This window comes from Chenopodium album, chromosome 6, assembly GCF_948465745.1.
Source record: "Chenopodium album chromosome 6, dcCheAlbu1.1, whole genome shotgun sequence".
Lineage (NCBI taxonomy): Eukaryota > Viridiplantae > Streptophyta > Magnoliopsida > Caryophyllales > Amaranthaceae > Chenopodium > Chenopodium album.
The window spans coordinates 48,450,810-48,476,333 of NC_137839.1; the positions used below are offsets into that span (position 1 = coordinate 48,450,810).

Below are 25,524 nucleotides of genomic sequence, written 5' to 3' on the forward strand. Positions count from 1 at the left end.
TTCCCTCCAAGCTGTAAAGCCACCAATTCCATGGCGACCAAAGTCTTGAATCCTCTCCTTACTTCTCTTCCATTGTTACTCACCCGACGAAGATTCAAATTACGCACATTTTGCTGCGGAAATTCTCCTTTGAGACTTGGGACGAAGTGCCTTGAAAGTTTCAAGGAGGAATTCGAGGTTGGAAATCGCTTAACGTCCTTCGAAACTGGTAAAATTGCTCGCTTTGCTAATGGCGCTGTTGTCATGGCTATCAATGAGACCAAAGTCCTCTCTACTGTTGCTTCTGCTAAAGGGGATTCTGCTCGTGATTTTCTACCTCTCACTGTAGGTGCCTGTCCCTTTTGTCTGATTATTATTGAATGTCGAAATAACTACAAATTGAAATTAATTATTTGCTTCTTTGATTGTAAAAAAAAAAAAAACCAATAAAAGTAACTAATTGTTTATTTTGTTTCCTTAAGGTTGATTACCAGGAAAAGCAGTATGCGCAAGGCGTGATTCCGAACACATTTATGCGGAGAGAGGGTGCTCCGAAAGAGCGCGAACTTTTGTGTGGTCGTTTAATTGATAGACCTATTAGGCCATTGTTGAAACCATGAGGTTCAGGTATGATTTACTTTCATTTATTAGGCTATTGTACGTATGTTAGGTGTAAATGTACGATGGCAATGCTATTGAAATTATATGTTATATGGAGCATCATAATATGATTCTATATTTAAATCAACCATGATAGTGTTTATGAGGTATGCCAGAGGTAATGTCTGACAAATAATTACATATAAACTCCCTTTAAAGTTATGTTTTGCACTATCTTCCCGCCACCTCCTTATATGATGAGCAATAATATTTCCACTGCCCTTCAATTCTCTTCTTCGTAGGTAATGTCAAGTGTTCTCTCCTCTGATGGGGAACAAGACCCTGATGTGATGGCAGCTAACGCAACATCTGCTGCCCTTATGTTATCAGATATACCTTGGGGTGGTCCTATTGGAATGATTCGTATTGGGAGGATTAGTGGTCAATTTATAATTAATCCTACCATGGATGAGGTAAGAAAATCAGATCTTTTTGATGTATATATTGTAAGTTTTGTTAGCATAGATCTATAAGGATGTTAAGTATGTTTTGCACCATATATACACACACTCTAAGATTACGTTTGAGGATGATTATGAAGCTTTCCAATCCTTCCTTTATCTGTGTATATGGTGTATATTGATAATGTGTATTGACTTTTAGTACTCTTTTACTTACACAATGGAAAGTAATGTTTGTGAGTGGCACACTAGTTGAATGTCAAATATATTCAAATCTTCTTAGATGGATTGTAAATTGTCTTTTCTAATCTAAGCCTTCACTTAATTTTAAGGGAACTGGGAGCCCCTATTATCTGAATTAGGCCCTCTTACATCTACATGGAATGAAATACTTTAATTAACCTTCTACATACTTCTCAACGTTACATGGGACGGGATTCGATTCGAAACGTGGTACGGAAACGAATACGCGGAACGCTACCCGTGGTGAATCCGGTACAATTGGGTACGAAATAAGTAAATTAATAAATAAATTATATAGGTGGTTTTTATTGATAGATTTTTATATCTAGGTGAGTGGATTGCTAGAAAAAAGTAAACAAAATAAAAAGCCCAAGTTGTTTATTTAAAAAAAGCCCAAGTTGTTGATAGACAGATATAGGTTTAAGGCCTTTTAAGCTTTTTACCAATTAAAACAAAACCCTAGCCGCCACCCTTAGTGTGCACATATATTAAAAAAAAAAATGTTACTGCTAGGTAAATCAGGAGAGAGGAGGGAGAAAAAAAGTCAAAAACTTCAGAAATTAAATAAGTAAATACACGTGAAAGAAGAAAGAGAGAGAAAACTGCATTGAAAATGTCGGGAAACAAGCCATTAAAGGTTGCAGAGGAAGAACAACCGTGTTTGCTCAGCCACAACTAGGAGTCGCCACCTTCAGCGTTCTGGTTCGCGACCACCAGCGACCCAGGTCGCGTTTGTTCCGCGTTCCGGTTCGCACGAATCAGATCGCGATTCGTGGCTCCGTACCGCGAACCTTGTAACGTTGATACTTCTAATTGGCATATTAGGATTCTCTAATTAGCTGGTTTATGGTTTGGTTCTAAAATCCTTCAGCTTAGGCTTCAACAAATTTCACTTTAGTGTTTAGCCTAAGGGTTCAAAATTTTGATTTTTAAGACTTCAATCACCTAAACTCATGATTTAAGAGGGTATTTTAGGTAGATATTTTTGCTTCACGTGCTAAAAAATTTTTAAGACTTCAATCACCTAAACACTATTCATTTTTAAAAAATTGTACATATTAATGAGAGTATATATGTAAATACACATTTTGAAGGGTATAAATGGAATAACACTATAAATAAGAGTAATCTTATACTTTTTATAAGGTAGGGATATGTCTGGTTGTAAACACATTGATTAATAGGGAATATTAAGGTTCCGAATTCGAAAAGCTTGCAGGCTGAATAAACACATATTCACTAACTGTTAATGATTGTCCTACCATTACGTTGGTTATTAAGTCACACTTATTATGACTCCTTATTGCCTAAGAAAGCTCAAAACAAAAAAGGTTGAAAACAAAGTTTACAAAATAATTCTGAAAAATGATAAGAAACTCAAACGTGCTTAAAACATGATATACCTACCCTTAAAAGGGTAGTAAAAACATATAAACCAACTCTGAAATAATTATGATCTAACTAGGACCTACTAAACTAACGGCTAGGTCAGCCCAACTTGCCACCTTCTTTTTTAATCTCCAAGTAAAAGTGAACATGAAGGAAATATATGCAAGTATCACATAAGTTTGCCCTCAAATCTGATTACTTCTTGTAAAAAATTGACATGATCTCTCTTTTAGTCATCTTGGAATGGAGTTGTTTGATTTGCTTATAGTATTTGAGCTTTGCTCTGTCAAGGAGTTTTTGCATTCACCTATGAGTGAACCATCATATGACATTGAAGTAGAATAGCTATATGTTGGTTTTATATGTCAATTTGCACATGATTTTTGCTATGCCTATAGCTATCAAATTCGTGTAAGATTTTTATGCTGAAATAACTTGGGTTGTGGGTGACTGGTGTATATGTGTTGAATACAGATCTTTATTCTGGTAAGGAATACCTTTGTGTGCAATGGTAGAGATCATATATTCTATGGAGTTCATTTTTGAAGTCTTTAATTTGCTATATTGCTGTTTCTTGTTCTTTCCTATCTTGACTCACGTAATTAAAATGGACATCAGACCTTGGAATATGCTTAAAAACAAATCCAAGACACTACTTTATATGAACAACTTGCAAGCTTAGTTAATGTTGAAACCTAGGAATTTGTTTATTAATGGCTTGGCTACCTGGAATATGTATTCTAATGGTTGACATGTCCAAAACTAATAATTGTGGGAGATTGACCAGCATCATAGATGTATGTATAAGTAAATCTTTATTGAAATTGTACCCCCTATGATGGTTCTCTAGTAAATAATTTATTTTGATGAAAACATTTGAGTCTCTGTGATGAACAAATATGGTGGTGGCCTTGCTGTGAAATACTTCAGTTATTTGAGTTGAAATTAATGTTGTAAAAGGCTTCAGGTGCATCAAGGCACTTTGGGTCTTGAAGTGTTAGTCTAAGGTTAAGCCAAGGGCATGTGCCTTGTCAAGGTGACATGCATACAAAGATTTCTATAAATATATAGTAATGTGATGCAAATTGTGTAACTGGGTAACACATTGGTGTAATATTTTTCCCATAGTTATCGAAGTCTTCTTCCTTTGTGAATTGTGATAGAATTCACCATTCTCACGATCCGCTGTCAACGCACTTGGACTGTGAAGCTTTGCCTCTCCATTTTCCTTCACCATTGATTTTCTTTGTGCAATGTGCATATATTGGCATGTTTCTTGTGCCTCATCAACCTCAAGGGAACCTTGCCTTGCATTAGAAACACTGTGCTTGGGCTCCTAAGAGAGTATATAATCGAGCTTTGTTGCTGAGTGCCTTGGTGCACTTACAATGTTTAGAATTGTTAACTATATTGCCTTGATGTCAATGTTCTGCAGCTGAGCTCGAGTGATCTTAACCTGGTGTATGCCTGCACAAAGGATAAAACCTTGATGATAGATGTGCAAGCTTGCGAAATTTCTGAAAAAGATTTAAAGGCTTGCCTGAGGCTTGCGCATCCTGAGGTCAGTTTCAAATTAGCGTTCTTTTATATTGTATGGATAATCAAGAGACTATTGGTGAACCTTGGCTTAAATTCTGCAGGCTGTTAAATATCTTGAGCCTCAAATCCGCTTGGCTTCTAAAGCTGGCAAACAGAAGAAGGAATACAGATTATCTATGATGCCAGAAACTACAATGGAAAAGATTAGGAAGTTGTCAGAATCACGTATTGAAGCTATTTTTTCTGATCCTACTTATGGCAAGGTAAACTTATTACTTTTGTAAATGTTTTCTAGTGAATGTCAGATTCTTGGTTTCATTCAGTGTTTCATAGAAGTAGAAAATTGATCCATCTTTTTTATAATTTTTATGCGTAGTTTGAAAGAGGAGAAGCTTTAGACCAAATCACCCAAGATGTAAAGAAATCCCTTGAAGAAGAATGTGATGAAGAAAGCATACAAGGACTATCCAAGGCAGTAGATACTGTGAGGAAGCAGGTAGTTTGTTTGTCTTGTTATATTCTGCATGGCATTCTTTACTAAGTTAAAATCTTGTAAGGCATACTGGTAAGTTGTTTTTTTTTTGGGGTTTTTGTTTTGGTTGTAAATCTAAGTCATGAAGTATTTTTCTTGGTGCAGTTAGGCTTACAACCACTATATCTGCAATTTTCAAAGTCATGAATTTGGTTTACTTTTATTTTGCTCATAACTCAAGGTCAAGGATGAGCTTGAGACCAGTCTCAGCGCCCTTTTCTCACTTGATTTGCTGACTTTCTTCTGAATGTGGTCTACAGAGAAATACTCCTTGAATCCTCTAATGTAGGCAGTGCATTGTTAAATCTTCTTAATACAGTTGAAAGATGCTGACTCAACATTAGGAGTGCATTAACCATATCAGTAACTATATATTTTGCCAGCGCTAATCTTTTGTCTTTCCCTTTATCTTCCACCTTTTGTGCTCATGGAACATTAATTCCATACATGTGTGAATGTTGGGAATAATAGTTAGAATGATGTCTTGTCAGATTGTTCGAAGAAGAATTCTTAAAGAAGGTGCGAGAGTTGATGGACGGCGCCTTGACGAAGTGAGGCCAGTTTACTGTGAATCTGGTAACTTGCCTGCTTTGCATGGATCTTCCCTCTTCTCACGGGGAGATACTCAGGTTAGTGTATCTATCTATATATTTTCATTGGAAGCAGGACAAAAAATTTGAAATGGGATGAAGTTCCATTCATGTCACTTGCCATGATACAGTACATGTAATAATTCGTATAATATCTTTAGAAACAGGACAAAAAGATTTATATGGGATGCTTTGAAGCTCTATTCATGTCACTTGCTTTGTTAAACTTCAGGTACTATGTACTGTTACTCTTGGAGCACCTGGTGATGCACAACACTTGGAATCTGTAGTGGGCCCTTCAAGTAAACGGTTCATGCTTCATTATAGTTTTCCTCCTTTTTCAATCAATGAAGTGGGGAAAAGAGCTGGCCTTAATAGGCGAGAAGTTGGGCATGGTATGGTAGTAATATTTACTGTTTGACTGTGCCTTGTTTGAATTTTCTTCTGACCCTTTGAACTCTAGAGAATGACATGTGACTATAGCGTTTTTGCTAGCCTAGGGCCAGTGGTTTACTATGGAAACAGGCAAGTGCACACTAGAAGCACATAACAAGATTGTAAAGCAGATAGAAAACTTAGAAGACATTAAACCAGAGAGCATCCAATTAAGAAACCTGCAAGCAAGACAGTGTTAGAGAAAGTACAAGAATAATGAAGTGCATATCAGTCTGCACAGTTTGAGATTTGAAGTCTAAATTAGAAAAAGGCATAGAAAAAATAAATTAGAATTCACTTTAATTGAGTGTTATATGAAGAGATGAGCTAATATATGAAGAAAAGTAAATCACTAGATGGCAAAATCTTAATATATTTTATTTACTTAAATTTTTGTTTTTGCAAACCACATAATTTGTTGGAGGGGGTTCTGGTAATTTATCTTTTTACTAATATGATACCTTCGTGTCATATTAATAATTTTGAAGCCCATTTATTAATATCTACATTTGAAATATAAACCTAGAAACATTATTTTTACTATTGCAACAAAGCAAAGGATAAATAATGTCTATGTTTTCGATTGGTACTTCCACTTGTAATGACACAAATTAAAGAAAAAGGAGAGAGGGAGAGAAGATTTATTGCATTGTGAATATATGAAGGCTAGGCTAACGAAAGAGAAAAAACGAGTCTAATTTTTTAGGTGGGTGGAGTCAATTATTTGTGGGGTTGGATCTATTATAAATGGAAAATTTGCCAAATATAACACCACCTTTCAGCGTTCTTCCGAGAATAAAACGACCTTTGGATTATTCTAAAATAGAATGACCTTTGATGTATATCTGCCAAAAATAGAACATGACCAGGTGGTACTACCTCTGACACGTGTCACACAATCATTGGTTAATTTTTTTTAACAATTTTTTTTTAAAAAAACCTTAAAATTTCAAAAAAAAAAAAGAAAAAAAAATTGGAAAAGAACAGAAAAAAAAAAAAGAAAATCCCTACCACCACTGCCACCTGCCAAGGCTGCCACCATCGCTGGCGACTGAAACCCCTTCCCCGTGCCGGCTTAGCCATTTCGCCGGTTATCTGTACCATCAGAAAGTCGAAAACCCCTAAAACCACTTGATCGATTTTGGGGTTTTAGGGTTTTTGGATGGTGGTTCAAAAGGGGGAAGGAGGTGGAGACGACCGGTAGAGGGGTGAAATGGGTTCGCCGCCACATGGGGGATAGGGTTTGGTCGGCTGCCGCTAAGGGGAGGGAGAAGGGTTTTAGGTGGAGGAAGGTGATTCGGGGAGGAAGAAGATAGGGTTTTTTTTTTTTTTTTTTTTAATTTTATTTTAATTTTAGATTTTTTTAAAGTTTTTTTATTTAAGTTTGTTTTTTTAAAAACATTATTTTTAAAAAAATGTTAAAATAAAAAAAATTTAACCGATCACACATGTGACGTGTCAAATGTAACCTGTAGTTTTGTTCTATTTTTGGCTGATGTGTGTCAAAGGTCGTTCTATTTTGGAATAATCTAAAGGTTGTTTTATTCTCGGAAGATCGCTGAAAGGTGGTGTTATTTTTGGCAAATTTTCCATTATAAATTGGGCAAACAACGTAGATATGCGAACTTTTATTTGTGTATATGTGGTAAACCAAGGTCAACTTTGAGTCCTTGGTATTTGATTTATAGAGAAATAGCTTATGTGTATATCAACATAATTTAAAGCTATCTTAACAATTCATACGGTGGTTATGGATGACTTTATTTTAATGCACCATACGAGTCATTTTGTTTATGAAGTTCTAAAAATTTCAAGAATCTTTTGGATGATATAGAATTTGACCACAACAATAAAGTAACTAATAATCAAATCACACAGCTTAAAGAAACTCCTTGGATCTTGAATCCCTTAAATCATTCTTAAATGGGAACACAATAACTAAATAGCTCATTCTTGAATAAAGAGTTTAGTTTGTGTATTACACCTAAAACATAATTAAATGATTAATGCCACAAAGGAGAATTAACTCCTCATAAACTCTAATATAACAATAACAATTGTTTCCTTATATAGTATTATTCTTAACTCCTAAAAATTATAAAGTTCTATCAAATAATAATCAACTAATAATGCTTTGCTTGCGTGAATGCCTTAATCCCATAAGAGGGGTCGACTACATGAATCAACACGAGGACTTCCTAGGAGATCACCCATCCTAGTACTACTCAATCATTGTGGTTCATGTCACGTGATGTGACGGAATTTTTTTACACTGGGTGTCACTAGCCTACCTAACCTTCCTCCTTCATATTGGGACTCGTAGTGGGTTTGGCGGAGTAAATAATCAACTAATAATAGAAAATAAAATGTTAATTGCTTTGTTACTTTAAGTTAAATTCTAGGTCTTCTCATATTTGCATCATTTGGAGTCTAAAGTGTCAAGTATAGTAGGTCTAGATAGTGATCCCTCTATTACTTTAAGTTAGATTTGTTCAGAATCTATAAGATTTTAATGCAAATAGAATCTAATACTCCCTTAATTGGGGAACACATATTCATATTGTCAATGTGTTTCAAAATATAAACAAATTCTATTTAAGGGAATTTAATACACTTTTGAAGATATTTATGTATAAATGTGTATTGAAAAGTGATGAATATTAACTTCTTGAATAAACATCAAAGAAGTAAGTCCCATTAAAGAGTTTCAAGAAAAACTCAAAAACCTTGTTCCTAGATTGAAATTATCAAAGTGACGAACAATAGAGAAAAATAAATAAATCGGGTTGCTTTCCTTTGTATCCTAAAGGGCTGGCTTCAATTGATCTAACCCATGGCAGTGGTGGATCTAGGCATAGTATGTAACAATAAATTTTAATGGGGTCATTTAATTAAAAATGTAAGCAATTTATATATATATAAAAAATTAATATGATAAGATATTTTTTTCTTTTTACATTCAAGTAGGGTCAAGGGACCCCACTAAAAGCCTTGCATCCGCGTCTTACTTATGGTGAATTTAAGGGGGATTGTTATCAATATGGTGAAATGTGTCCATATCAACCCTAGAATGACTTTTACTAAGCTCTTTATACAAGTGCAAAGCTATACAATAATAAATTACATGCAATGTGTACAACTCAAAGCATATCCATACGACACGTGACATTCTTTCAACCCTCCTATTTTGTTTATTGTTCCATGTAATCATAAAAAAAAATATATATATATATATATATAAAAGTAGATACATGATTGTACAATAATTAAACTCTTAATGTTAAGGTTAAACATTATAACGTAAACATTAAGCTATATCTTATTATATGTCAATTATTGCAAACAAAATACAAACTCTTAATGTTAAGGTTAAACATTATAACTTAAACATTAAGCTGTATCTTATTATATGTCAATTATTGCAAACAAAATACATATAACTTATAAGACAACATAATAAATAAATATTATATTGAAGTGTATCGATTATCAAATCATGGATTCTATGCATACTTATTATTATGCTAGTTTTCATTATTAAAGGTTTATATTTGGTGAATTACATAAATTATTAAATCAGATAAAGGACTAAGAATAAATATATCCTATTGATTATTTTATTTTTTGATTTATATATATATATTTTTTAATACCTTGCACTTTTGAGTTTATGATAATAATATCTAGCCTTTTCCAAAATGCAACGTTATTCCTTTCATCGTGGATTGGGGTGGGTTAGGGTAAGGGGTTTATAGTTGGTATGTATGTGAAATCAGTATCGAGGTAAATGCTTTACTAGAATGAACTTATGTCTTACACTAAAGGACAATAGGGAAAGTGGAACATCGTGCTTCATGTAAATAACCTCAGGAATTCTTAAACTACTTCATTGAAAGAGTAATTTTATTATTATAGTGGCTTTTTTGGACCTTGTACTCTATGAGAGAAAACCGAAATATCGTGTGGAATTTTTTTCTTTTATTTTTGTTTGTTATTTTAAAATTTAGGGTATTAAGTGTAAGCCATATTCTACAGGCTTTGCTACCTTCACATAGTAGGTGATCTAATATGAATTTATTAATGTTTTATTTGATCCCATAACTAGTGCGTGAATTATTAATTTGAGTTGGGGGTTTTATCTTTTTGCATTTGAAAGATGGAGCTGAGATTGTTTCCTTGTAACAATTTTGAAGGTCATTGAATTACCGTAAATTATTAAAGGTTTTTTTTAGATTGTCCTGCATAAAACATTCACTTTAAAAGTAATTGTTGAATCTTTTGAAGACTTTGACTTTGTAACATAATTAAGATGACATTTCTATCTTTTTTCTTGGACGAAATATGTAGTTTTCTCCCTTTTATAGTTTAGTTCCTCACTACTCTTTTGTTCCTGTAGGTAGCAATACAAGTGAAATACATTAATTGTTAAGTCATTATTTATTTGTGATTGTTGTGTAGATAATATGTGAAGAGTTTTCTTACACTTCATCTTTGTTACCATATGTTGTCTGTCCTTTTCATTTTAGTATATGGAGGGGCTTCATCTTGATCAAGTTGCTTACTTAGCTTCTTTTTGCGTCTATGTTTTCTTCCTACAGTTGTTTTTCCATCTTTTGTAATTTAACCAATTAATTACACGGTTAATTGTACGTTAAAGACTTTCCTAAAAATTTCTCTAGTTTTACCAAAAGAGATAATGGTATGCAATAAAATGTTATTCATGAATAAAAATTCAGATTATCATGCAAAACAATAAGCCATAATCAAACCATTCTAAATAATTGAATACAAAATCATGCAACTTGCCAATTTTGTTTCACCAAGTCATTTTCGATCTCCCTCTCAACTTGGCCTTCACAATGATATATTTTATTTTGGTTTTTTATATATTTATCTTATGGTATATTTTTTCTTACTCCATAAGAAAAATTATATAAAAACCAAAATAAATACATCATTATGAAGGCCAAGTTGAGAGGGAGACCGAAAAGATTTGGTTAGGAGTTAGGAAAGATATGAATTATATGGATTTGCATGAGGATGAAGCATTGGATCGTTTGGGATGGAAGAGGAAGATTTATGTTGATGACTACGCGTAATAATCAAGTTTGGTTCATGTTAGTCGACCCCACTTATGGGATTAAGGCTTTGATTGATTTATTGACAATTCACAATGATTGGTGAACTGTAATACACCATAAGAAAAAATATATAAAAACCAAAATAAAATACATCATTGTGAAGGCTAAGTTCTCGAAGGCAATTAGATATGAAAGGGTATAAAAAGTAAGTGATGATAAAGTTGCATCAAGGAAAAATAGCAAGCCGTCGGAGATGAAGAGTTTAGTAGAGTTACATAGGGATAGATGGCTAATTGAAAACTACAATTCGAAATCTTTGTGGGTTTAATTACATGCAATTTTGGTTACAAACTAAAGTGAATTATTGATAACTCAAATAAAAAGTGAATGAATGTAAATTAAAGAGAAATGAATGAATTTGAAAGATAAAAGAATACAATATATAGTGAAATGAATTGGATTTGAAGAGAAATGAATGTAATTTAATATGAAATGAAAAAAATATAAAAAGATGAAATGAGTGGGATTATATGAAGAGATTTAGAATTGATTGTGAATAAGGAATACTCCGTAATAATTTTTTATTCCTTATGTTTTTATTTATTTTTAATTATTGACTTTTTTTTAGTTAATATATGGCTTGCAAATTATTTCTTATTGTGTTGAACATTCATAAAAATTAAAGTGTACGGATCAAACCTTTAATTAACCCAACAATTTTTTAAACAATATTTATGCAATGTCATTGCTCATGTGTCGACACCTCATATTAAGGAAGAGGTGACACATGTCAATCACATGTTGTTCCTTTGAATTTTAAAAATAATATAGAATTATAGATTCTCATCTGATTTGCAGATTACTGAACTTTTACAATATATATATACACAAATACATGTGGAAAGCCAATATCAAATAAGGTGTTAGATTTATCTTATTGCGTATTTTTTTTAATAGATATTTTATATTAATAATTTTGACTAATACACAATTACAGATATTTGATCACATGACAAGATCCTAATGTAAGGTGAAGAGACTAACGCCTAAGTCATTGACTAATTGATGTCATGTGCTAGTTTTCTATGTAAGCATTACAATGTGTAGTGATGTAGGTTGTTTTTGTTGTCCTATGCATTTTCATAAACATAAAAGATTTATGGTGGGTATCTAAGATGTGAAAGGTCAAACTTGGACATTTTAAAACCTTTAGATATTGGCATCCAAATGCATTAGTGAGATGTAAGGAGAGTAGAGAAATACTCTAGCATAGGCAACTAGGCATAGCCATTTCAGCCCCATATATGTATCATTTTGTCTTCTATCAACCAATTGCAATAATCCAGAACATGCTGATTGGAGGCTTTGTTTATTTACTAAAAGGCAAAGTACGGTTGTTTTGTTCAGCAGACATAGTTGATTATGTAGATCTTTCTTGCTGCTTCAGGAAGCTCTATGAATGAGGTTAATATGGGTTTAAAATCTTGGCTTTTGCCTTTAAGGTTTTATTTTATGTTTGTGTCGTAAAATTGATGACATTGTGGGAGACATTGTTGTTTATGAGTAACTTATGATTTTCTTAATATTCTGTTTATGTGTTAAAAATTTATTGAATCTATGGTACATTTATTTATTCTAAATGCTATGGCTTAAAGGCCAATTCTTCAATGTCTCACACAATTGATGGTTTTAAAATATAATTTGTTGTGATGTAGGAACACTTGCTGAGAAAGCTCTTCTTGCTGTATTGCCTCCAGAACATGATTTTCCTTATACAGTGCGTGTAAATTCAGAAGTCATGGCTTCTGATGGCTCCACCTCAATGGCAAGTGTTTGTGGAGGTATTTCTCATACATTATTTGCATCAGTTCCATTCTGTCTAACTTTTCATAATAATATTCCATCCGTTCCATAATAATAGACAGTCAAAATAAGACACTTGCCAATGCACTAGCTTGACCCTAAACATAAATTATTAAAGATTAATAAAATTACAAAAAAGTTGATACAATGAAAGTTTATATAATTATCTAATTTAACATGAGCTTTTAATTTTTGATTTTTTTTATTATAATTATAATACATTAATAAAAAACCATTGCCAAAGTTAATGTATGGATATTGAAAAAAAGTAAAGTGTGTCAATATTATTATGGAATGGAGGGAGCGACTATTTGGTCTCTAACTTTGTCTTATATCTTGTACATCTAAGTTAAATGCTTTATACTGCATCATTTGTTCTCTTTTTATTCTCGTACATATTTGAAAGGATTTTTATTTTTATTTTTTATTTTATTTTTATACGTCTCCACCCCTCCCCCCCATGGAAGGAGCTATAAGGTGGCTGGTGGAGTATGGCACCCTCGAGCCCAATTAGTTGTCTTTTTTATATTTCATTTTCGGCTCCCATACCTATAAGTCAATATTTTAGAGTGTTAAACACGCTTCAGCCTTGTACATGTTTGCAGTGAGTCCCAACCTCCTATGTTCGAACCCAAAATCTTTGGTTGTTTAATATTTTCCCTTTGTTCATACTTCATTCCTTTTTCAGTAATCAACAAGGTATGATCACCGGTCTAAAATCAGACCAAAGACTGCTGAAGGAATATTTTTGATTCTCTATTTATAAAAATATCCGCATAGTAATATGGAAGTTTTGTTTATTATAGAAAGCTACTCCCTCTGTCCCATAATTAAGTGCTTGTTTATCACATAGTACGAATATTAAGGAAAAGTGAGATTCCTTTATTTGTAATTAACGGTAAGTAAATCTGCTAGTACTTTTGCATTTAATGAGAGAGAAAGTGATGGTTTGAAATTTGAATGAATGGGAATTAGGTCAAATGGTACAAATATGGCACTTTTGGGTACAAAAAGGTAGGACAAGTTTTTACAAAGGTAAATTTGTCCAAACTTATATGATAGATTGGCAAGGTTTCAAATGAGTACGGATTTTTGGGACACCTAAAATGGAATATGAGCACTTTATTATGGGACAACCAGAATAATCATTAAATGCATTTTTGATAACCTTATGTTAAATAACTCCCGGTAAGCGAGTAGTAGACTAGTCGCAGGGTAGGTGCAAGGAGGCCTCATTGCTCAAGTAGTCTAACCTCCGAAGCGATATTGAGTATAGAGAAATGGTCTTTTCACCCTTATAAGGCCTATTCCCACTAGGGTTTTCTATCGCTCGAAAATGTAAGAAAGAAATGGGTTAATCCGGTAAAGTATTTAACCTACCTTGTTACCTGTAATGCTTGCTCATCTTTCGGACAATTGTCTTGATGTTCTTATTTGCCGTCTCCACTGCCCCATTCATTTGTGGCCTTTATGGAGAGGACTTGTGGTGTTGAATCTTGTATTTTTCCGGTAAGTCTTTGCATTCTGCTTGAAAATGGGTTCCTTGGTCACTGATTGTCTCATGGGGTACCCCATAACGACAGAAGATGGTTTTTTCTGGGAACTTTACCACATGCTTTGTAATATTAAGTTCTTCTAAGGATATTGAAGAAAGTTAGTCAATTTAGAGGGTTATATACATAATTTCAAATTAAATACAAATGTGGTCTACTAGACTAGAGAACTAATTGGTTTATTAACACCCCAAGTGATAGCTTTCATTTTAATGGCTTACTTATTACTTTCGTTTTTTATAATTATCTTTTGTTTTTAATGTTTTTTCACTAATTATTCCTATTTTTCACTCTATTAAAATTACATAACTTACCTTTACAACTTTTGGAATTTTGTCTTTTTTTGCGACAAACAAAAATTTAGGATAAACTATCTTTTTAAGATAGAATTTATAATTTACACAAGTATAAATTTGTTACTTTAATCATCTAATTTGATGTTATGTTAACCTATTAGTTGTTGGTGTAGTGGTGATTGGGACTACACTTGGTAGGAAGGACCCGTGTTCGATCCCCCGCAACAACAATTGGGAGGGAACTGGAACCTAACCAACCACAACTGGTCTCCGAATCCGGATTAGCCCAAAGGGTGAAACAGGTGGAACACCAAAAAAAAAAAAAAAAAAAAAATCTAATTTGTTATTATGTTTGTGAGTTTGGTAGGCAATGCCAAAAGTTACTTAAATTAAAATACAATAAAGTTTATAGTTATAAACAATGATGATCTGAGTGGCAGATCCATTATGGGTATGGGTTCAGTTGAACCTGTACCGGATCCAAAAATAACTGATCGGTTATGTATACATACCAGTGTTGATAATGGGTTATATGAAAAAAAGCACTATGTTTCAGTAAACGTCACTGCCAGCGGTAAGGGAGTCTCTCTTAATACATGTGGTCATGGCATCGAATATGCCCCCTTCCTTTTTTTTTATTGTTTTTTTTTTTTTTTTTTTTTTTTTTTTTTTTGGTACCTATTTCCCAAACAAACCAAAGCATTAGGCATTGACTACCTCACTTTTATTTGAAGTGATTTTTGTTTTCTATAATCAATTCAAGCAGTTTTTTTATTTCAGATTTTAGGGTTGAATTAGAATAATAATTTACAATTTTACTTGTTGTCAAGAGGCTATGATTTAGGGTTTGATGTAAAATTAGTGTTAATTAGTTTTGAATATGTGAAGAGTATTCTCTTCAATGACTTATGTAAAGAAGTAAAAAAAGAATTGTTCAACAAGATGAGTGATCAACTATGGAATGATATTTAGTCATATGCACTGAGAATTTTTTATTTCTAGTTAAGGATGATGATGTAATAAATATCTTTCAAACATGAAGACTCGTCTCAATTGGATTTTTTTTTTTTTTTTTTTTTTTTTTTTTTTGTGCACACCCGAATCATGATTTGTAATTTATATTTTAAATTGTACTATTGGATTTTATTATACTCCCTCCGTGTTTTGATAAGTGTTACAATTACCAAATGCGGCCGTGTTTTAATAAGTGTTACATTTCCTTTATTGGCAAAAAACTACATTTTAACATTACGCCATTCTCCTTTCATGGTCCCTACCCAACCCGCTACTTTTTTTTTTTTTTAATTATTTATTTCTTCTCACATTCATTACTTTTCAATAAACTATTAACCCCATTATCTTTCTTTTACAATTTTTTAATACTCCAACTACCCCAGTTACCTCTTTTTTTTTTTTTTTTTTTTTTTTTTTTTTTTTTTTTAATTTATTTAAGTCAATTAAATTGCCTGAAACTATATACCGATCAAATTGTAACACTTATAAATACATGGAAGGATTATGTTCTTTAGAACCCTAAACCCATTAGGAATTTTTTTTCGGATCCACCACTGTTCTGTTGTAACACTAAACTAATTATTTATGTGCAAGACATTATTAAGTTTACAATATTTCTATAGAAATATGCACCTCTTTCCCTCAAAATCATGGATTTTCCAATGATGCCATCCTCCCCCCCCCCCCCCCCCCCCCCCCCCTCTTTTTTCTGAATGATACAAGGACAACTTTTCTATGTGAGTGCTCTATGAATTTTCATGGGTTATTATTGATGCATTTGTAGTTCTACTTAAATTCCGTTCTCCTCCCTTCGCTTACTCCATTTTTCTGGTAGGTAGCATGGCTCTGATGGATGCAGGAATTCCTGTAAGAGAACATGTAGCAGGTGTATCTGTAGGCCTTGTTAGTGAGGTTGACCCAATTACTGGCATGATAACGGATTATCGCATTCTGACTGACATTTTGGTGAGACACTTACTTATCATCATTCATCTAATAATGCCTGATATTTGTGGAGTTAATTGAGGTAAAGATTGTGGAAGAAGCCCTCATTCATTATTGCTACACTTGTAATTATGATCCTATAAAGAAAGTTCTTGGGGGGAATGGGGGGGGGGGGGGGTGGGCGGTTATCATCAAGCTTATCATCTTTTAAAGGTCCTAGAAAATTAAGCAGAGCATTATTAAAGGTGCCAATGTTTCTTTTTAACCTCAATCCAAATTAAGCTAAACACTCTTATCTTTAATTTTGATTTTCTCATTTCATTCTTCACAACTTATACAAGAAACCTACATATGTGATTTAGATGGAAGGAGAAAATAATCGAGATTCCAAATTCTAAAGATATGCATCAACTTAGAGTGCTAGAGGACTCTAGTCATTCTAGCAATATGAAACAACTCCTAATTTGTCGCCGACATAATATGTTGTCCACATAAAGGCTAATGAACATTTTTTTTATAGCTTAGATTTCCAAATGTAGGCCACTAAAAGACTAGATGATGCACAAAAGGATTTTTGTTAGTGAGCATAGATATACTCCCTTTGGCCCTTAACATTTACCCTAATTTCCTTTTTAGTCTATCCTTTTTAAATTGCCCCATAATAGTTTTGGTTAGGTGACCACACTTTTATCTTCACAACCACTATCCTTGGTCCCAAAAAAATTCTCTAACATAAATTTCTTCCAACCAAGGTTAGGGGATCACACTTATATCTTCACAACCACTATACTTGGTCCCAAAACTTTTCTCTTTAATAAATTTCTTCCAACCAAAAATAAAAAAGAAAATGACCATAATTCTATGGAGCAAACAAAAGGGGAAGAAGGGAGTATAGTCAAAATGGTAGAAGAGTCCCTGATTATATCCTTTTGCTTATGAATTTTAAGGAAGCACCCAACTTAAACTCAAAAATCAAACTATTTTTACTTAAAATTTCTCTTACGTGGATTTCTTCCGCAGTGGAATTCTAAGAAACAATATCAACCTTTAGATTTATGTTGACGACTACACAGAATTATCACTTTTGGTTCATGTATCTGACCCCACTTATGGGATTTAGGCTCTGATTGATTGATTGAATATCCCCTTTGTGGAAAATTGTTATTGGAATGAATTGGAAAATTGATGCTCTTGTCAGTCTCATTCTAAGCTCTCATTTTTGCCACTAATTTTAATTATGCCTTCACTCTACTATTGATTGATCATTACTATAATAATTTTGGGCTGCTGTTATACGTGAACTATAGTAGGAAATTTGTTGCACACAAGTGCATCACTCAACTTTTAACCATTAACTGTTGCTCATGAACTTTTTAAGATGTGGTCGTGCCACGATGAGCTCTAGTATTTTGAGCCTTCAATAGAATTTTGATTGAGTCCTTATATGCAAATAATCGAGCATCATGTAGGGTTTTAATTTAAAGTGTTATGGGAAAGAAGTAAAAATTGATGCTCTTGTGCCTTGGTCTCATTCGCATTCATTTTAGCCACTAATCTTATTTATGCCTTCACTCTACTATTGATTGTATCATTACTGTAATAAACTTGGGCTGCTGTTATAGGTGAACTATAGTAGGAAATTTTGTGCTCACAAATGCATCACATTACTTTTACTCTTTGTCATTCAATGTATTTCATGAACTTTTTAAGAAGTGGTCATGTCACAATGAGCTCTAGTCTTTTGAGCCTATAATTGTGGTTTGATTGAGTCCTTACTTGCAGAATTGGAAGCTTCTTATAACAAAGATAAGTGTAGAAACTTCTGTTGTTTCATTTGATTTCATATATAAATGTGAAGATTTGAATTAGCATCAGCGTGATAGATAGTTCTTTTTTCTCATCTATTGTCTGTTATTTAACTACTATTACTGTGGGAGCTGCCAGATATATGTTTTATAGCTCATTAGCTACTTCAACGCAACTTTTTTTTCTAAGGCACCCGTTGCCCGTCCGAGCTAAATCACATACTCTTCAGTTTTTATATTTGTGATTGGCCAGACTATCATAGCGTAATGCTTTCATTGATCAAATTTTTCAGGGGCTGGAAGATCATCTCGGAGATATGGACTTCAAGATATCCGGGACACGTAATGGAATAACAGCAATTCAGTTAGACATAAAACCAGCTGGAATTCCGTTGGATATAATTTGTGAAAGCTTGGACCCTGCTTTTAGAGGCCGTCTCCAGATTCTTGATCATATGCAGCGTGCAATTAATGCACCTCGTACTGAAGATGATAGAAACTCCCCTCGATTAGGTAATTATTGATGACATCCGCACTACTCTGTCACCGTTGTGATGCACCTTTACTAATTCTTGTTACTTTCCTTGCTGCAGCTACCTTGAAGTACCACAATGACTCTATTCGCCGATTGGTTGGACCTTTAGGTGCCCTGAAAAAAAGGATTGAAGAAGAAACAGGTTTATTTATAATCTAATGCGGTTTATTTTGTTGGACCTAGTTTTCAAAAATTTAACTGTGGATCAGCAAATTTCAGTATGAGCATTATTGATCCAAATATGTAAGAACAGGAATTGTGTAAAGCAAAAATTTAAAAAAAAAAAAAAAGTGTTCTGTAGGTTATCTATATTTAAACTTCAAATATAAGATTATTGAGATTGGAAAACTAATAACACAATCTACTGCCTGTAATTCTCTGTAACAAGTGCTAATAGTTGCTACATCAATTTTCTTGTCAGGTGCACGGATTTCCGTTGGTGATGGAACACTTACTATAATTGCTAAAAATCAATCTATAATGGAAAAAGCACAGGAGAAGGTGCCCCATCTAGGCTCCTCTGTTTATAATTATAATTATTTTTAAACCCTATTGTTCAGTCCGTTGAGTTGCTTGTAGTTCCATTGTACTCCAATACAAATATTCTTATGATTTGTTGAGTTATAGGAATACTAATTCTCTATTTTCAGATTGAATTTATCATAGGTCGTGATATTGAAGTTGGAAAGGTCTATAAAGGTATTGTAACGTCAATCAAAGAGTATGGTGCTTTTGTGGAATTTAATGGAGGTCAGCAAGGTCTTCTGCACAAGTCTGAGCTGTCTCATGAACCTGTGAGTGAGATTGTTGTGATATCTTTAATTCAAACTTACAACTTATATCCCATTTAATCCCACAACCCAAAAAAAGAAGTAAAAAGGATGGAAAAAAAAAGGCTATGAGAGCATGTACTTATTCCTCTTGAACTTCAAAGGAATATTGAAATGGTTGTCACTTTTTCAATGTTAAAATTTTTTTAAAAATTTTTTAATGTTTTTTTTTCCATTGTAATTTTGTTGATTTTCTATTGTAGTCATGACTTGTATCTTTGTAATTTATTTGATTTTTTTTCCTTTTCTCAAACTGCTTTAGGTAATAAAGCAAATAGCTTATAATGGTTTATTAGTGAAAAAATCATGTGTGCGTGTCTGTGCGTGTGTGTTATACTCGTCAGAGTATGTTTTGGTGGTTCTTCAGTGTTTTTCTTTCCCCTCTTTTTTAGAGAGCAAATTAACAAAAGACAAAGAATCCAAAACAAATAGCATAGGGACTGCAACTGCCGATTGGTTACTGCTAGTCTCCAAAAATGCTATGCCTTTCCACCTACAATGTTTGTATTAATGGCTAAGATCTCACTTAAGGTGGAAGTTTTTGTTTAACACACTAACTTTGTGCAGGATCAATACAAATTATATGCTCCGAAAAGTAGGTCACAACTTGCTTTGCTAAGTTAACAGTGAGCCTTGTTCACATGTTTTCCCGTCACGGTATTTTTGGAGGGATAAGAGAAGAGAGATAGGGATAAGAAGGAAAAGGATCTGAGAATTCTTTTGTTTGTTTAGTGAAATGAGGATAAGGATAAGAAAGCTACATATGGGGGGGGGGTGTTTATAAGGGATGGGGATAAAAATGAGTCAGTAATAGACTTTTTACCCGTAATAAATAGGGAAAGAGGAGGGGAGAGGAGAAGGTTAAGGGTAAAGTAGTTCTGTAACTTATCCCAATCTAATTCCTAAGCTATACCAATAAAGGGAAATCATCATTTTTATCTTACAACTCCTTATCCCTGTCCCTATCATTGTAAGTGGTTTTATTTCTTCAGAGAAAATTCTTATAATGCATTAAGTGGCCTTGGCTTTGGGCCCAAATTTAGCAGATTGGCTGATGATGATTTAGCTTGTGGGGTTTGGTAAGGAAAGAGATTATGTTGCTTTGGAGGAAAATGCTGTTGAGCATTTGTCTGGAGAGGAATGGATTGAATTTTTTTGTTCTTATCCGCATAGTAGCCATCTAATTGGATTGATATCAAAGGAAACTACTTTCTTAGAAACTAGCTTCTGATAATCTGAAGTAACATTATGAAAATAAGAGTTTCACATTTTCCAGTATAAAATATGCTTGCTAATACTGGCGTCATGCTTCTGCCAACACTAACCTACTGACCTTTCTGTATCTTCGTTGGCAGTTATAGTTAAGCAAATTTACTTAATAAAGTAATCTAACTTTTGTCTTTGTAAGAATCACCTTCCTTAATAACGATGAACCTTCTTTCAAATTGTAGAGACCTTTTGCTCTTCCTGACATGTTCCAGCTCATATTTTCCCTCAGAATTTTGCCCTTAATTAGTATTTCTGTGGCCTTATGAAAGTTATGGACGGCATCCAAAAAAGAATCTAAGGTCCAAGTAGTTTACGCTCTTTTTACAGAGCTTGATATTCTCATGCTCAAATTTTTGAACAGAACATCAACATCTTGCTTTACTATATTTCTGAAGTTTACATAATAGTGGCACACAAATTGAAAGAAATAGCAAACAAAGTCATAAAATTGCCTTTTGTCTATTTTATTTTTTGTGTTTCATTTGTTCCTATCTATTAAAGTTAAACACCCAATGACAAGTCAAGAGATATCAATTCAGCAAATCTTGCATCAGCAGCATGTGAATAATTAGTAATCCCCTGCTTTAGCACATAATTTCTTTCCAGTTTCAACCATTGGACACGTACAAGCATTTTACAGGACCCTCTAGGCCTCTAAATTGACATTTGCTTAATTTCAACAACATGAAGGTGGTTCTATGTAGTAATCATAGGAGAATCGGGAAATAAGAACATCAAAACTAAATGCATCCATCTCAAATCTAAAGCAATAGATTTATACCATGCCTTTGCACTATAAGTCTCATATATCTGAGATCATTGACAACCCTTGATACTGTGCTGATCAGTTTGGCGGTGGTTTTATTCTCTTCTAGAAGATTTATTTTCAGGTCTCGTTTGTTTTGAGCTGTCAAATCAAGTGACCTTGACCAAATTTTGTTTTTAGTTTAGTTTTTGGAGTCTACAGTTCAAGCAGGTCAACTGAATCAGCTAAATGTTTTTAACTTCCCGTGTCTGTTTTTCCCATCAGGTCTCTCGAGTTTCAGATGTAGTGTCTATTGGTCAGCAGCTTTCTTTGATGTGTATAGAGCAGGATGTTCGTGGTAATATTAAACTATCCCTTAAAGCGAATAAGAGCTCTTCTGCTGATAAAGGATTTGCTGGAACAAAAAAAGGTGCATCTCAAGTATGGGCATCAATTGGAGATAAAACTAATGGTCAAGAGAAGAATAGTGGTAAAAAGGACCCAGTTGTAACTAAATATGCAGCTGTTGAAGTCGCAACCTCTGCTGTTTCAGATAGTTCTTTTTTTATTCGAAGTGCTGCAGAGTGTGATGAAGAGGAAGAAAAGTTAGCTACTTTAAGTCAAAATAAGACACTCGGTACTTTTGCTTCCTCTGATCAACTAACTCTAGATCAAAGTGTCAATGACTCTGGTGGAGCAAAATCTGCTAGTCTGAATAAAGTGTGTAAAGATAAGAAGTCGGAAGTGGGATCTGGTATTTGTGCAAAAGACCTGAAATTTGGCACAGTAGTCACAGCTAAAGTATATCAAATACGTACACGGGGGTTAGTCCTCGATTTGGGGGGCGGACTTAAAGGAATGTATCGTTACGAGGTATGTTTCCTTTTTACATCTCATCCTTTTCTGAATTGACTCTGTTATAGGAGTTTTGTATTCTCAGGCCTCCATGTCAACTTGAAAAATTTTATGTGTTAGGAGATCTTTTACGAAGTATCAATTATCTTTAATATGATTTAAATTATTGATCTATCATCCAAGAATTTTGAGCAAGCTATTCATTAAGAAACTGTATGCATGGATGCTCAAAATTGGTTGCGTATTTTAATGGCTTTTGCAGACTCTGTACACCTGTGACCTGTGTGCTACATTTTGTTGTCATTCTTGTTAACTTTGTAGAATCTGTAGTCACCATTACATTTAATATGCTCTCTTCCCCTCCCTCTCTCAAATTCCCCTTTAAGGTAGGAGATCAATGAGGACACCGCCCTTCAGATTTTAAATATCTTTGTTGTATTCTGTCACTGACTGGAATATTGAGGAAGCTGTTAAAATGGTTTCAATCTCATGTTAACGTGTAATTATGTTTCTTATTGCCTATCCTGCCATTTCAGTCTGGAAGGTAATGGTCCCTCTATACCAAGATAAATGCTTCACTTAGGGCCTGTTCTCATACGTTTATTTTCAGTTCAGTTCAGCTCTAATCAGTTCAGTTCAGCTCTTATCAGTTCAGTTCAGTTTAGCTCTAGTCAGTTCATTTCAGTTTATGTCTAATGATATTGCTAATGATATAAAGCCAAATTTCATTCTTTTAAGCTCTTATTACAACAACGAATACACATTTTTACTGTCAAACTCATTGACAAAATGAGAGTACTACACAACTTAAACTAATTTTATTTTTTAATTAAATAGTATATGTTTTTAAAATGTTTTGGGGTTTCATGTTATTACTATATTTTCCATAAATGTTTTAATTATATAGTATATTTTTCTTAAATATTTTAATATGTATATTTGTATATACACATATGTATAATAATAAATAATCAAAGATCACTAATCCGTAGTTAAAAATCACTAATTAATAAAGTGAGTTCAGTTCAGCTCAGTTCAATTCAGCCGAGATCAGTCAATGAGAACAGACCCTTAGATGACCTTTATTTAAAATAAAAGAAATGGCTTTAGTGTTTTTGCAGCAGAGGCTTGTCACAATAACTTAGATACTACTGAGTTTTTTGTTTTCTTTCACGGTCTCATCTCTTGGATCATTTGAAATAAATTTCTTTGAGGTGTATGGAAAGAATCTTGCCTCGTATTATAGACTTGGGGTCACACTAGATGTGTAGAAGTAAGGAAAGTACTCTGGGTTGCATACTGCTTTCTGTAATTGGTTTGATTAATTGAAGCAAAATTCTAGAACATTTCTAATATCACCCCAATCTGAAATACTCAGCATTCCAACTTATATATGAACTCTTGATGCTTCATTTTGCACAACAAAATGTAAACTTTGCATAAATTATTTGAGGTCAACTGGTGGTAATGATCCAGTTTGAGCAACGTAAATGAGGTAATAATTCGGTATCATAATGCTGTCATGTAAATAATACCGTTCGATGGTACAGTTATACATTATATTTTAATAGTTGCCAAAGTTGTAAATGGACATCTTATGCTAGTGTATGTGTAATATGCAACCAGGTAAATCAGTAATACCATTAAAAGGTGATTGATATCCCACCAAGTATGTACCCAGATTGCCTCACCATTAGTTCCAGTTGAAAGGAGCATGATCTTTTTGTTTCTGTGACATAAAATTTGTTCTGTGATCTTATTACCATTCTGTGTCCTTCCAGCTATCGCACTGTTTTGAAATTAAAAAAAATAAATAAAATAAAAATTTTCTTGCATCTACAAATGCTACCAAAATTCATCACCTTTTTTCCCCTTAGTTTAATGGGGTAAGAAAAGTGGTTAGTTGCTTAAATTGCTTATTATAGAGAAGCTGAATAGTGTGCAAATTGCCTTTCTCCAGAAGCCAAGTGCAATGTAATGGTCTTGTTGTAATATTTGATTGTTACTTTATGAGTGAAGTGAATCAACTTCCTCTGTTTTTATTTAGATGTATCATTTTCGTAATTGCGGACTATTAGGCATTTTTTGGAGTGGAGAGAGAGAGAAAAAATAAAGAGGGTTCATGTGGTAGGATAGAGATTAAATTTTTTTATATTTAGAAAGTGATGAATCTAATAAATATAGAGGAAGTATATTCCTTTAAGATAGTTCTGCATAAAACTTTTTCTTCTAACAATTTCATATCTGTCTGCAGGCAAATGACGAGAGGGATTTTAAGGTAGGTGATGAATTGAGAGTGCAGTGCTGTAGTTTTACAGGCAAAGGGGTTCCAGTTATGTCACAGGTGAAAGATGAGTAGTACAACTTATTACCTTTGTGATATATATTTTGATGACATTATGCTCCTCGGAACTTATACATATTGATGGCAGCATCAGGGAAATTGATATGCTGATGTTCATGATACTCTTGCGAAGCTTGCATCGATGCGGACAATCGTCTAATTCTATGCCTCCTCCAGAGAATTAATTGCTTCTTAATGGTGACATGAGGGAGGCTCTCATGCTGCCAATAGATGAATCTTCGGCAGGACACTTACGAAGGAATGTGATGGTCTCAATTCTGTAAAAGATTTAATTGTTAGATAGGTTTTATGTGATTTCTTGTTAATTTAGGTTTAGTTAATTATAATGTAACCGATTGAATTGCAAAATAATTACTAAGCTGAAAACTCTGACCATTCAATGTAAATTGTTTAAGATAATTTAAGACAATTGTAAATTATAGCCTAAAGTTTGGGTGGATAGTTTTTTTTTATTTTTTATTTTTTTATTTTTTTTTATTTTTTTTTTAAAAGTGGCTAATTCTAGATATATTATCTTGATCCTTACTTTTACCAAATCAACACTTATCTTATTTCTCTCCTCATCTTTTCATTTAATTTCCACATAAATTAATCTAGGCT

The 25,524-nt window shown here is 33.3% G+C and overlaps 1 pseudogene across 1 annotated transcript; it reads left to right on the forward strand.

Moving 5' to 3' along the window:
* On the forward strand, positions 1-25,323 carry LOC145636058 (polyribonucleotide nucleotidyltransferase 2, mitochondrial-like; annotated as a pseudogene). Its single transcript, XR_014114007.1, has 16 exons — positions 1-324; positions 462-606; positions 882-1,052; positions 4,108-4,233; positions 4,313-4,474; positions 4,588-4,707; positions 5,235-5,372; positions 5,566-5,728; positions 12,565-12,690; positions 16,411-16,541; positions 18,619-18,838; positions 18,919-19,002; positions 19,282-19,361; positions 19,511-19,654; positions 21,990-22,577; positions 24,814-25,323. The product of XR_014114007.1 is annotated as a polyribonucleotide nucleotidyltransferase 2, mitochondrial-like (transcript).
* Positions 25,324-25,524: the final 201 nt, after the last annotated feature.